This window comes from Globicephala melas, chromosome 8 (assembly GCF_963455315.2).
Source record: "Globicephala melas chromosome 8, mGloMel1.2, whole genome shotgun sequence".
NCBI lineage: Eukaryota > Metazoa > Chordata > Mammalia > Artiodactyla > Delphinidae > Globicephala > Globicephala melas.
This window is the reverse complement of record NC_083321.1, coordinates 103,862,627-103,876,884: the sequence shown is the minus strand read 5'-3', so window position 1 is coordinate 103,876,884 and position 14,258 is coordinate 103,862,627. Positions and strand designations below refer to the sequence as shown.

Here is a 14,258-nt window from a genome sequence, read left to right as displayed (position 1 = left end):
ACAGACAAAGTAACCGAGGCCAGTGTAGACCAAATGCTTATGGAAATCATATTGCCCAATGCAAGGCTCTTTATTCTAGGCCATTCTGCTCAATATTAGCCTCTATTTTTTAATCTCTGGCATATATGTCATGGGATTCTCTTCAAGAAGACCAGAAAAGATACCCTAGTTCTTTTTATTCCCTTCTCATTAACCCCTTTTTTTAGTCCCATGCCTTCATAGAGGGTACAGATGAGCACTTATAATAGGAAGATGTCCTACTCTATATAAACAGGGCAGACAGGGTCTAAATACATCCAAAAAGCAAAAGTTTTTCAGGATCAAAAGTAATTCCCAGAGAATCCCCTGGTGGTCCAATGGTTAGGACTCAGCACTTTTACTGCCGTGACCTGAGTTCAAGCCCTGGTCGAGGAACGGAGATCCCGCAAGCCAAGCAGCTCAGCCAAAAAAAAAAAAAAAGTAATTCCCAGATTAGAGTCTATGGATACGGTGAGGAGGGAATTTTATCAAAAGAAGCAGCCTAATTGTGCAGAATGTGAGAAATCAGCCAATCACAGACGCCTCCATCAGCAGGCAGGGCCGGGAGAACAACTGTCTGCAAGTGTTCCTGTCTCTCCTGGCCACAACGCTACCAGGACCTCCTTGGTAGATGGTTCCCTGGACTTGGTTCAGAGCCCATGAATGGAAACTCTCAGGACAAGCTTTTTCTTCTTGCTGCTGGCAAACTGCCCCAGAAGCATTCCAACCCCCTGGGCTCCACCGGGAAGTAGGCATCAGATCACAAGAGCAGAGCACCAGCTACCAGGGACAGGGTGGACCTGGCCTGGTAGAGGCCCCAGGCTCCAAGAAGGGAGAAGATCACTAAACAGGCTAGTTCTGCTACAGCAGGAAGAGTTAAGCCTGCTCCTGAGAACTCTCTGGCAAACGTTCTCACGGTATGATCTGTGAACAGCAGTTCCTGATAAAAGCTCAGAAAGAAGATAGTAGTTATTAACACCCTTTGGGCTGAGGCCTGCACCTCCTTTGACAGTCTTTCTGCATGTTAGACAAAGGGGTGCAGAAAATCAGAAAGATTTACAGGCAGTTGGGGGTTAGTGCTGCAGCCTGGAATCAGAAGGTAGTTCTCACCTGGCCTTTCTAAGAGATAAAAAGCTAAACGGTTCTGTGCCTCTATGTCCCCAGCCGTAAGATGGGTTTTCCTGGACTGGGACTGTTGTGCTTGTATGTGAGATGCCAGATCTACGCTCCACGCATCAGCCACATGTCCTCAAGCCACATCAGCCTGGAGTGGGAACCGTGATGCTCACTTCAGGCTCAGTTCTCAGCGGTAACAAGAACCTTCCTCGTGGGCTGCTTCCTCCCGGCAGCTCAGTCCCCGGACGCCGTGCCCTTCCTCTGGCTGCAGCGACGCCACTGGAGCCCCAGTCTGGGCTGTGGGCCGTGCTGACCTTACAAACCCTGGTGTGGCATTCTAGCGCTCGGCTCCAGCACTCCCCTCCCCAGAGGGCCCAACTGCTCCTCTCCGGTTTCATTCCATTCTCTTCTTGGGCTCCCACATCACACAGACCTTGAAGTACCTGACTTGTTTCTGCAGTTCACTAAGCTTCCTTGAAGGGTTGGGGTAAAAGACCATTCGAAAGGTGTCTCACCATGTTACGCTCTTTTTTTTTTTGGCCAAGTCCCCTGCATTGGAAGCGCGGACTTGACCACTGGATGACCGGGGGAGTCCCAGTACACTCTTCTAACGTTGAGGGCATATTTTAAAACATAATCACTGAGCCTTCATCACACTTATCAAAAATAACAATAATTCCTTAAAGTCCTCTCCTACCAATCCCTATGCATATTTCCTTGATTTTCCCAGTCTTTTTACTGTGGATTTGTTTCCATCAGGATCCAAACAAGGGCCTCACGATGCATTTGGTTATCTCTTCTGAGTCTATTTTGTCCGATAATAACTCACCCTCCCTTTTTCTCTAATGCCATTTTTGTTGCAGCATAATGCATTATTAGTTGGACAGACTGGGTCATTTCTCCCACAGAATGTCCCACCTTTTGGATTTAGCCAATTGTATCCTTGTCATTTAAGTAGTTCTTCCATCCCCCGTATTTCCTATAAATTAACAGCAGTTCTAATGACTTGATTAAAATCAGGATCAGTTTTTTAGGCAAGAAACGTTATAGAGATACTTCCTGTTGCATCACCACATATAATGTTTGTGTTGTCCCACTTTTAGGGAGGCTAAGGTTGATCACAGGGTGTAGGTGGTGTCAGCCTGACCCTTCCATCATAATGCTCCCCACTGACATTTCAGCTAATAGTTTTAGCCTCATTAATGGAAGTTGCCTAGATCAATTATCTCTTTAGAGGTGGAAAATAGTGCATTTTTAAAAATTCTATCATTCCTTCTGCATTTATTGGTTGGAATTCTCCTATTATAGGACCTACTTGTATGAAAGATTTAGTTACCCCATAATATATGGCATAGAAAAGATAAAATACTTTCTCATTATTTATTCATTTTCAGAATAAAAAAATATTACCCTAGCAACTTCCAATGGCAAGGCTATTAGGCTGTTTGTGATTTTTTTGGTTTCATTATGAACTCATGTTTTTTATGTATTTGATGGGTTTTAATCCATTGAAGTTATTATTCTTTTTGATGCAGAAATTGCCCTATCTTGGCCAATAAGGGCCCCTTTAAAGTGGTTCCTGTGTTGTTTTGACATGACCTCTAATAGTCTGGGAGAGTTTCCTTGCAAAACAAGTGGTCCATGGCTCATCATGTAGATTTCTTGTCCCAGACCTGGAATCAGCCATTTCACCATGGGAAATGGTATTTAGAGACCCATGTCAGGATTTTTATTTAATTAAGCTTTGCAAACATAATTGAGACTTTCTGTGTGGACATCTCTTGCATCTCACTGCCCTTTTTTTTTTCCATTGGAGGTAAATACTACCATGAATGTGTTATTTATCCTTCTTGTTTAAGTTTTTATTCTTTTACTACATATTTTGTATACATACATATTGAATGGCATTGTCTTGCAGATACTTAAATCTTATAAGATGGTATTACACTGTGTGTATCTTATTTCAACCAGTGTTTTCCACACTATACTATATTTTTTATATTTACCCATATTGGTAGATATATTGCCAGGTCATATTAACTGCTGCGTTTTCTTTCCTGGTATAAATATACCACAGTTCTGTTCCTGTTGATGAATTCTTTGGTTTTCAAATTTTGCTATTACAAACAATACTGCAATGGATATTCTCCATCACACCTCACTGTGCATAGCATGAGAATTTCTCTAGGGTATATTTCTAGATGTGAAACTGCTCAGTCTTCGGGTATGAGCACCTTCAGATTTCCTAGATACTGCTAATTGCTCTCCAGAATGGTTGTGCAAATTGATACTTCCACCAGCAGTGTACAAAAGTTCCCACTTTCTTCCTACAATCTCACTCAAACTTGGTATTATCAGACTTTTTAATTTGCGAAGTGATTTCTCCTTGGCATCTTAATTTTCACTTCTGTGACTGCTAGTGAGGTGTGTCAGCTCCTTGCGTGGTTGTTTCTATTGCGTTTGAGAGCACAGTAGTTAAGACCATAGGAACTGAAGCCAGACTCCTAGGCTCAAGCTCAGCTCTATCACTTAACTATCAGTGATGTTAGGCACACTATTTAGCCCTTTCTGTGCTCGTTTCTTCATCTGTAAAGTGGGGGTGATAAACACCTGTCTCGTAGGGGCATAGTAAAGATTAAATGAGTTAATACATCTCGAGTGCTTAGGACAGTGCCCAGCCATCATCATCATCATCATCATCGTTATTGGCTCGCCGGGGTTCTTTCTATATTCTGGATACTATTTTCTTTGTTAGATTTTGCATTTTAAATATCTTTTCCCAAATGTCTGCAATTCGTCTTTTTACTTTGTTTTTGGTATCTTTTGTTTCTGCAGAAAGTTTTTTGTAATATGATGTAATAAAATGTTGTCCTTAGTTTTTCCTATATAGTTCAAGGTTTTGGTGTAAAGCCTAAGAAATCTTTCTATACACAAGGTCATAAAGACCTGTATTTTCTTATAAAAGTTTAAAGTTTTTTTTTTTTTTTTTTTTACTTGTAGGGTTTTAACCCACCTGTGATGTAAGAGAGGGATCCAACTTTGTGTTTTTCCACACACATAATCAATTTTCCAAGCACCATTTATTGAACGGTCTTTGTCTTCCCATTTATTTATAAATCTACATTTATTACATATTGGGTCCACATATGTGTGAGTGTGTTTCTGGGCTTCCTATCCTGTTCCATTGATTCATTTTCCAATTCTTGTGCCATCCCACTATGTCCGAATTTCTAAGACTTTTATTTTAAAATAAGCCTTCATATCTCATAGAACAAGTCCCACCTCCTCTCTTTTTTTTTTTTAACATCTTTATGGAGTATAATTGCTTTACAATGGTGTGTTAGTTTCTGCTGTATAACAAACTGAATCAGCTATACGAATACATACATACCCATATCTCCTCCCTCTTGTGTCTCCATCCCACCCTCCCTATCCCATCTCTCTAGGTGGTCACAAAGCACCGAGCTGATCTCCCTGTGCTATGCGGCTGCTTCCCACTAGCTATCTACCTTACATTTGGTAGTGTGTATATGTCCACGCCACTCTCTCACTTCCACCTCTTCTTTTTTGAAATGGAATCTCAGTTCTTGGCTCCTTGCTCTCCCCCAGAGTCTCCCGGAGCCTGAAGGACAGTGTAGACTGTGTCTAACATCTGAGAAATCTGGCTGGTAGCTGCTCTGACGACGGAGCAAAGGGAGGTATTAGGGAGATCCCACATCCCCAGAATTTATCTGAGTGAAGTGTGGAGGTACTTCCCCTGAGCCAGTTGTGGGCCATAGGAAAGACTTGCCTTTGTGGGATCATCTTAGACCCACGTAAGAGGGCCAGCTTCTATAAAGAACTAGAGCTGATGGTAAGCTAAGTAACCCGGTGGAAAAGATGCACTCTCCCATATGAATGAAATTGGAAATGAGAGATTCCCAGAAACAGCAGGTGCCCCAAAACGCCCACAGAAGACCTTCCGGATAGAAAAAGTCAGCTTTAAACCTCCGCCCAGTCCCGGGTGGTCTGATAACCAGCTCATAACGGGGCTGGGCCAGTAGGACCTTTCCCTTTGCTCCCCTTTCTTTCCCTGCTTCAATTCTAGAGGAGCCAGAGACCACCTAATGAGTGCAAGGGGAGGAGGAGAAAACCTAGTCGAGGAAACAGATGGCACACACACCGTGCTGTCTATTCCCATTGCAAGCTTTCCACCTGTTGCAGACTCAGGCTGGGGATGAAGATAAGCTTCAACTTGGTGATGCTGGAAGTTTTGACTATTACCTGGGACTATACATCTTAATTCATAAACTGAGACCATTTCTCATGAGCAAAGGACTTTTTAGTTGGAGTGGCCAAAAAAGTGAATGAGTTTTCATTTATTCAGTGGCAAGGAAGAATTGGTCCACAATTCAGTTTACAAGGACAAGAGCGGGAGGCAAATAAGGACACTGCACAACTGTATTCCACGGATCCTACTCATGTGAAGTACTTATTATCTTTATTATGTTGCTGAATTAAATTTGCTAATATTTTACCTAGGAATCTTGCATCTACATTCTTAAGTGTGGTTAATAGATAATTATCTTGTCCTTGTCAGCTTTGGTATCGACGTTATACTAACTTCATAAAAAGATCTGGGGAGCCGTCCCCCTTTTCTATCATCTGAAACAGGTATAATGTAAGGATTATATGTTTGTTGATGACTTTGTAAAACTTGTCTCCAAAACCATCTGGGCCCGACTTTGGGGTGACTTTGGGGTACAGGAGACTGGGTAATATAACCTATAATTCCACTTAGGTACAATAAGGTCTCAGTCGCTGGGAGGCAAACAAATGTGGGGCACCATTCTCCCTGTGCGTCGTGGAACCCTCACCCGCCTCTTAGGCCCCTCAGGTAGCATGGATAGCCCAGGGCTCATGATGGAAGGAGAATGCCAGTGCCAATTTGGATATCAAATTTTAGTAAAGCTGGATTTCTTTCTTTTTAGATAAAAGTTAAATAGAAATTGAAGAAAAAGGAAAAATATTGCCTCCCATACACCAGTGGAACCTCTTATGCACCCCATCTTTGGAGATGTGGACTGAACATGACCAGCAGCTAAAGCGGTCCGCGCGGAGCCTCTGCGGGGAAAGGGAGAGACAGGAAGAGGGGCTGGCGGTGGCAGCAGCCACGTGCAGGTTTTACCTGTGAGTCTGATCATAAGAGTCCCTGAGCGCGCTTGTTAACAAAAGAGACTCCCAGACTTTAGCCCAGACTTACCAAATCAGAATCTCAGAGTGGGATGTGGGTGGGTGCCTGGAACCTGTATTTTCATTTTGATAACCACTCCAGAAGTCTTGTAAATGGGCAAGTTTGGGAAACACACAAAAGGAGAATAAGCATGGGCTTTGGAGTTAGGCCAGAGCTCCATAATCACTCACCCTTTAATAGTTGTGGGCTTAGGGTGTGCCACTTAATCTCCCTGTGCCTCCAGGCCCTTAAGAAAAGGGGGTTAGTCATACCTCCCTGGTAGGGTAGCCACAAGGATTCAATGAGAGGATTCATGTAAAACACCCTGTACAATGTCCAGCACTTGGTAAATGGTCATCTTTTTTATGGACAGGCTTCTGGTGGAAGATGTGAGGCTTACATTTCCAACCTGCAAAACATTCATCCGTGAGGTTGAGATGAAGGGATGGTGCCTCAGTTCTCGTTTGTTCAGCATTCAGCCCCATTTTTCTGGTAGAAGTGACGGTTTTTTCTTAGAGAATCACCACCACCTTTTAATGCCAGTTCATGTAGTTCAGGTTGATGGATCTGACCCTGCCCTTCACCTCCAGGGCTGAGTGTGATCAAGGCCTGGCCAATCAGCATACTCCTTTCCCCCTGGCCGCCATGACTGGTTCTGAATAAGGAGTATGACAAAAGTTGGTCCAGTGAAATTCCACCTTGGGACTTTTCACTAGAGCTGTGAGCCTGGAGCTGAGCTGCCAGCTGCCCGCTTGCCAGAGGAAGGGAGGGCCCACCTGAGAACGCAGCAACAGAGGAGAGAAAGGCTGAGATATGGGGAACATGGGACCAAAGCTCAAAGGAACCTGGAGCCCTGGAATCGAGACATGCTGAAGCAATTCCATCCTGGGAATTTTCAGTTACGTGAGCCAACAACTTTTTTTCACTTAAGACAGTTTGAGTTAAATTTTCTGTTACTTGCATTCAAAAGGGTTCTGACAATGAGTTTTAAGGCACTTCTTCTATTTTAGTCTTCAACTTACTGTATAATCATGTAAGCCCCTTTCTTGTCTGATACATTTCCTAACTTTATTAGGAAGAAGCAATCCCATGGCCTTAGCATTTAGACTTGATGGATAATGGAAATTGCTAAGGCATGATCACTCCCTGGGGATTAGACAACTCAAATCCTTTCCATCTAAATAGATTCTTTTCTCTCAGGGTGAGAAGGAGCTGATATTTAGGTAGGTCTCTGTTTTTGTTCTCCAAACTCTGAGAAAGGTTGCCGTTAAAGGGCAACACAACAATTAAAAGCTGTTGGATGTAAGAATGACACGCTTGGTTGGTATGCAGTACTGTGCAGCTGAGATGATTATTCTCAATTAATGGGCAAACATTACACAATTGTCTCTTTCAAGTCCAGAGTGCTAATATATAATACACAATCAGAGGGCATTGTACATCAGACTGTAACTCGTTAGCCACGGCCAATTCTTTACCCCTTAGAAATAAAGTAGTCTGTTGTTCATGAAAGCCACAATTTGGAGTCTTTTAAATTTGCAGCTATAGACCAGGTGAAGGATTTCTATTTGGGAAGAATCCAGGTGGAATTGGGAACCGAAATTCCTGTTGCGAACTCATTATTAAGGCAAAATCAGTGTTAGTAGAATGGGGGTGGGAGGGAGGTGGGCTCTGATCTCCTGTGCCTCTCACCAGGAACCCCACTCAAGGACTCTTGGCCAGTCTGGCTGAGGCAGCATCTGCCCTGCTGAGGGACATCCCAGAATGGACATGTCCCTATGTGACTGCCCAGGGAATGCCAAATAGATTGGGTCATTTTATTCAAACCTGGGGGACTTGGCTGCCCAGGCACATGCTCTGTGGATGAACTCACTTTTGCTTTAGTCCACATGGCTGCCGAAGTCTGCAGCTCAGACAGCAAGGGAAAGAGGTGAGGAGAAGGCAGGGAGGGAGATCAGAGAAATCTGTGGAAGAGGATTGAATTACTGTCGGATCACAGGGTGTGGGAGACTCTGGGACAGATTGATGGGAGAGCCTACCCGGCTGGCAGGGACCTGAGAACGGTGCTGAGCCAGCTGCCTTGCTTGTGCGTGCAGAGCACAAGCTAAATGGGAGCAAGACATCTTAACAGCTACCAAAACACCCAGCAGTATATCAGCCCACCTAACTGGAAAACAAAGCAGGCCTTTGGACTCCAAATCCCCCAGGCCAAAGCCATATCTACAATGTTATCCAGTGTCTTGCTTCACAGGGCATGTCTCTATCAGTCTTTCAACAAACACCTATTAAAAGCTTCTGAATGTCAGGGCTGGCTGTGCTAGGTGCTGGGGATGTGAAGGAAATATGCACAGTACTCCCCTCTAAGGGTCTCACCACCTAGTAAACAATTATAAAAAAGGGAAAAAATGCAGTAGGAGCTGGGGTAAAAGAGAGCACAAGTACTACAGGAAACAGGCACCAGCTTATGTTAAGTTGTTATGTAAAGCTAAAGAATTCGTATCTTCAAACATGCATGAACCACTCTTCAAATTCCACCCAACAGTTGTCTCTCATCCAATCCAGGCTCATACCTATGACCTCAGCATGGTAAAAATATCCCCCATGGCCCTTAAGGTCTAGTAATAATTTAATGTTTTGTTTTTCTCTGTATGTTCTCTGATGTGTTTTCATATCTCGGATGTCTTTCTTTTCGAGGGTGTTATTTACTCTGGTTGGTAGGATATGGTATTAAAAGGTCAAGGCTTTAATTTTTTGGAACATTTAGCTTCATTTGGAAAGAGAATTAAGCCCCCACGATCAGAGGTTTACCCCTCAATCTAAGCCAGAGGCTTAGCAAATGTGGACTGTGTCCTTGCTTACTGGGGCCAGAGCAAGAGACAAAGAGGTTCGCTCCATTCAAACCCATCGTCATTACCAGATATTATGGCATTGACAGGACACAGCCATTACGTCGTTTGGCAGCGTTACTGTGCTCATAAATAATGGTAAATATGAGCATGTGTGTGTGTGTGTGTGTGTGGGCATGTGCACATGTAACGTTTTGCAGTCTCCTTGAGGGCAGCGATAATGGTAATTATTGTGAACGGACAAGCATAACCCCAGATACTGACAAGGCACACTCCCTCATATCTCTCATGTCTGTGCTCAGCATCACCTCCTCAGAAAGCCCTTCCCTGATCACGACTAGAATGTAAAGTCACTGGGATTTTTGTCTATTTTGTTCACTGTCCACAAAATTAAAGACCTGAACTTTTAAAATGTCATATTCCACTGAGTACGTTAAACAACACAGTCAAGAAGAAAGATGTCCTATATATAGGATGAATAAACAGTAAGGTCCTACTGTATAGCACAGGGAACTATATTCAATATCCTATAACAAACCATAATGGAAAAGAACATGCAAAAGAATATATGCATGTAACTGCATCAATTTGCTGTACAGCAGAAACTACCACAGCATTGCAAATCAACTCTACTTCAATAAAATAAGTTTAAGAAAAAGAGAAAGATGACCAAGACGTGAAAACAGAGAATCTACACGGAAAAGAACACAATCATTAAATTGTTGCTAGACCTGAATGGCCTGGGGATAGTTTGACCCTGTTGAGGTCATGGATATGAAACTAATGGGACAAGAGAAAACCGTTGGACGGACATAAGGGAAGATGTGGCATCTGAAGAGTGGTTTATGTGGCTGAGGACAATCACGAAGTCTTTGGCTTCACATCACAACTTACATGAAATGGTGCTACCTTCTGGGTGCAGCTCCTAGAACAGTGCCTGCCACATAATAGCCACTCAGTAACTTCTTATTGAATGTCAAGCGCTCTTCAATGAAGTTTTTATTTGTTTCCTGTCATTTAATTTTGTAAAAAGGTAGTATGTTGACATAGTTCAACATTCATTTTAGTGTAAAAAGGTAACACAAGGCCTTGTTCTTACCCTATTCTCTGCCTGACTGGTTCCCACCCAGCAACCATGTCCTGTAACCATTTTTATTACTTTCCTTCCAGACTTTGTTTATGCAAATCAAATATAACTATATTTTTATTTTATTATGCAAAAGATAACATACTATCTACTCTGATATTAACCTTGCTTTTTTCATTCAATAATATAAGTTGATGAATGGGTAATGTGGTATATTTATACAATAGAATATTATTCTACCATAAAAAAGAAGGAAATTCTGCCATTTGTGATAACATGGATGGACCTTGAGGGCATCATGCTAAGTGAAATGAGTCAGACAGGAAAGACAAATACTACATGATCTCATTTATATGGGAAATCTAAAAAAAAAAATCGTACTCATAGAAACAGAGAAGAGGTTGGTGGTTGCTAGAGGCTGGGGGCAGGAGGGAGAAACTGGGGTGAAGGCAGTCAAAAGGTACAAACTTCTAGTTCTAAGATAAGTAAGTTCTAGAGATAGAACATATAGCATGGTGACTATAGTTAACAATACTGTACTGTATATCGGAAAGTTGCTAAGAGAGTAGATCTTAAAAGTTCCCATCACAAGAAAAAATAATTGTAACTATGTGAGGTGATGGATGTTAACTAAACCTATTGTAGTGATCACTTTGCAATACATATGTACATCAAATAATTATGTTGTACATCTTAAACTAATACAATGTTATGTCAGTTGTTTCTCAATAAAATGGAAGGGAAAGATATAAGTTGGAGATTCTTCAAGTTCAATTTGGTGTCTTCAATTTTTTTACAGTTCCAGTCAATTCTACTGTTTAAATGTTCCACAGTTTATTAAACCAGCCCATGTGGATGGACACTTGTGTTGTTTCCAGTCTTTTGCTATTAAAAAACAAAAGCACTCTATACCATATAATAGTATAAATTCCCAGAGATAGGATTGCTAGGTCAAATAGTTTATGTCTTGGTAATTTTATATACATATTGCCAAATTGCCTTCCAAAGGGGTTATATAAATTTAAGTCCTCACCAGCAATGTAAAAACAAAAAAAAATGTCTGTCTCCCCACCACCTTGCCAACAGAGTTTTATCAAACTTAGAATTTTGCTAATCTAGTACGTAAAAAATAATACCTCAGTATGTTTTTTATTTGCATTTCTCTTGTGACACAGAGTACCTCTTTATTTCTATGAATGGATACTTCATACCTTTCTTATGTTTCTGTTAGGTTAATCGTCTTTGTATACTTGGCTTATAAGAAGCACATTACATATAGGGAGATTAGCCCTTTCTCTGTAATGTGAGTTTCAAAATTTTTTTCCAGTGGTGTGTTGGTTAGTGTTTAGTAATGGTCTCTGGGGAAAATAAATCCTGGTTTATAGCATTTGCCAAGTTCCATGATGTAAATATTCCCACCACAGCCAATTTCAAGCTACCAACATATCACTAAATGTGGAGTTGGGGAGAAACGTGCAACACCAGGCCATTATGTAATATCTCCATGATACAGACACAACAGATGTAAATCACTCCAAGAGCATGGATGATAGCAAAATGTAGTTAAACAATTAGAGTGATGAGTCTTTGAGCATATATTACCTTTGTTTCATTCTTTATTTAATTATAAGTTTATATAACTTAATTTTAAATAATGGCTGTGGTTGACAACCAGCTTGCAAAATTTCTAAAATTTAATAATCAGCTCCTGTGAGCCAGTGCAGGCCATCTCCAACACCCCACTGCCTTTTATTCTATTTGTTTTCTGCCTTTTTTTTTCAAATGATGTTTTTCATCATGCAAAGGTTTCATTCTGATGTAGTTTTATTTATCAGTCATATTATTTATGAGTTCAGAATATTAAGTAACGGCTAGGAAGACCTTCCCCATTCCAAGATTATAAAAGAGTTTTATCATGTTTTCTTCTGACACTTTTATGGTTTCACTTTTATGTTTCAATCTTTAATCCATTTAGAGGATATGCTAGTGTATGGTGGGAGGTGCGGCTCCTACATGCAGTGTTTCCATCCAGTTATCTCACAGGAGGTGTTGAATAGTCCGTCTTTTCCAACTGGTTTGTAAAGCCATCGTTATATGATGCGGCTTTCTCGATTTTAATGAACATGGTATTTATCATTATTTGAATGATGTTTTAATTATGATTATAGTTTATAAACAGCTTCCCTGTGTCTGCTCATTTGATTCTTTAACCTATAGTGGTAGGTTTGGTAGATTATAATAGCTACCATATTTTCATGCCCAGCATCCTTTCCCATCCTCTGTCTCTTGAATCCTTTAGGGAACTCCCCCTTCATGCAATGTGATCCTGGAGAGACGGTCAATTATGGTACACTGGCCAAATACTGTGTTATATATGCGACCTAGGCTGGCCAATCCAAAAATCCCAACCCACGGTAATAGGCTAGGGTTTGGACATCTGACCTGAGCAAGGCAATATAATCTTCCTTGGGAATGATATTTGAAAAAGATTTTCTGTTGGAATTGTTAAGCTGGGAGATACCTTCTTTAGATCTTCTTAACTGACACATAAATTAAAACTATCTGAGAAAAAACCAAACAAAAACAAGCAGAGCTAAGAAATGGAGAGCCAAAAAGTTTTAAAGGCATCATTTGGGCCTTTGGATCCAGCCTTGCTCCAAAGCCAATGCCCTTGGACAACCAGGAATAAAAGCCTACAAATTCCTTTTTTTATTTTTAACTTACGTTCATGTGTTCAATATGGCTTCTTATAATTTGCAGTCAAAAGAGTTCTAACCCTCTTCAATAGATATTACTGTTCCCACATTACAGAGGAAGAAACAGAGGCTGGTAGAGGTTAAATTCAATCAGTGTTAACGTGCTTCCCGCTCTTTGCTCTTACCTTCTGGGACCCGTCCTTCCAGCACTGGCAGCTCCTCTCTTTGTGTACTGTATCCCAAAGATTTTCTGGTGATGACTGGGAAGAAAGGCCATATTAATGTATGAAGGCTGCTTACTATCTTCTAAAACAGTTAAGATTCTAAATTAGATCTGTTCTATTCCTCCTCATCAGACTTTCTTTTCCTGTAGCAAGGTGAAAATCTCCCTGACCTGACTTCTCAATATGATCAAAGTTTTGGCTTTATCCTTGGTATCTTTGGCTGGAAAGGTATAAAAGCTCATTATCCAATGATGTCACATTCAAATCAGCCTCAGAGTGTCTTTTCATATTGCGAGGAGAAATTTGATTTTCTAAAGTCCCTTTATAATTGGGAATTTCTTTATACTATCTGGAGTAGAGTATACCTCAAAAACATTCTGAGTTAGAACCAGGTCCTCTAAGAATTCTCCTTCCTATGGAACAGCTAATACTTAGAGCTTCACAATTAGAAATGTTATACAGACTTCTGTTAAAATGCAAACAGCCCCTGGACAGGTTTACACTCGAGTCTTTTGGCTATGTGCACTTTAATGTGAATTCATTTAGCAGATTGGATCATATTTTCACTGAGGTAGTAGGAGGCAAAGGAGGACAAGTAGGCAGAGAAGAAAAAGGAGAGGAGAGGCAGGGGATACTAATGATAGGAGAAAGAGTGAAGAAATGGAGAGGTGAAGACAATTACTAAAGGCTTTCCTCCCAAGTCACTTCTGAGATAGAGCTGTGAACCACAGTCAGGGTTAGGACAAGCTGATATGACAGCTACCATTAGGAATGAATTGAATTAGATTCTCTGAGCTCTGAGGGGAGGATCTAATTCAGCACTAGAACCAGCCATATCATTATCTTCACATTTTCTTCTACTTGGTCATTTTTGGCATCGCTCAAGACCCTTCATGAGCTGGAATTAATATGCATCCAGAAATCAGACCCAACCATTTGTAGCATGTAACTACAGCTGTCCCACACTGTCAGCAAGCACCAACTCCCTGAGCAATTTACTACCTGGACAGAAGTTCATTCCATAAGCTTATCTGTTCTCAACTGTCATCCAATAACCTA

The 14,258-nt window shown here is 41.2% G+C and overlaps 1 long non-coding RNA gene across 7 annotated transcripts in view; it reads right to left on the bottom strand.

Moving 5' to 3' along the window:
* The window catches only part of LOC115844392 (uncharacterized), a 61,272-nt gene that overhangs the window by 12,230 nt on the left and 34,784 nt on the right, over positions 1 to 14,258 (bottom strand). For 5 of the 7 annotated variants that reach the window (XR_009564994.2, XR_011377644.1, XR_009564993.1 and 2 more), the window contains one exon: positions 13,161 to 13,235. This is a non-coding gene — a long non-coding RNA (uncharacterized lncRNA). Of the gene's footprint in view, positions 1 to 4,588; positions 7,123 to 13,160; positions 13,236 to 14,258 lie in introns of those variants that run through there. The other 2 variants (XR_011377646.1, XR_009564996.1) reach the window with 1 other exon arrangement.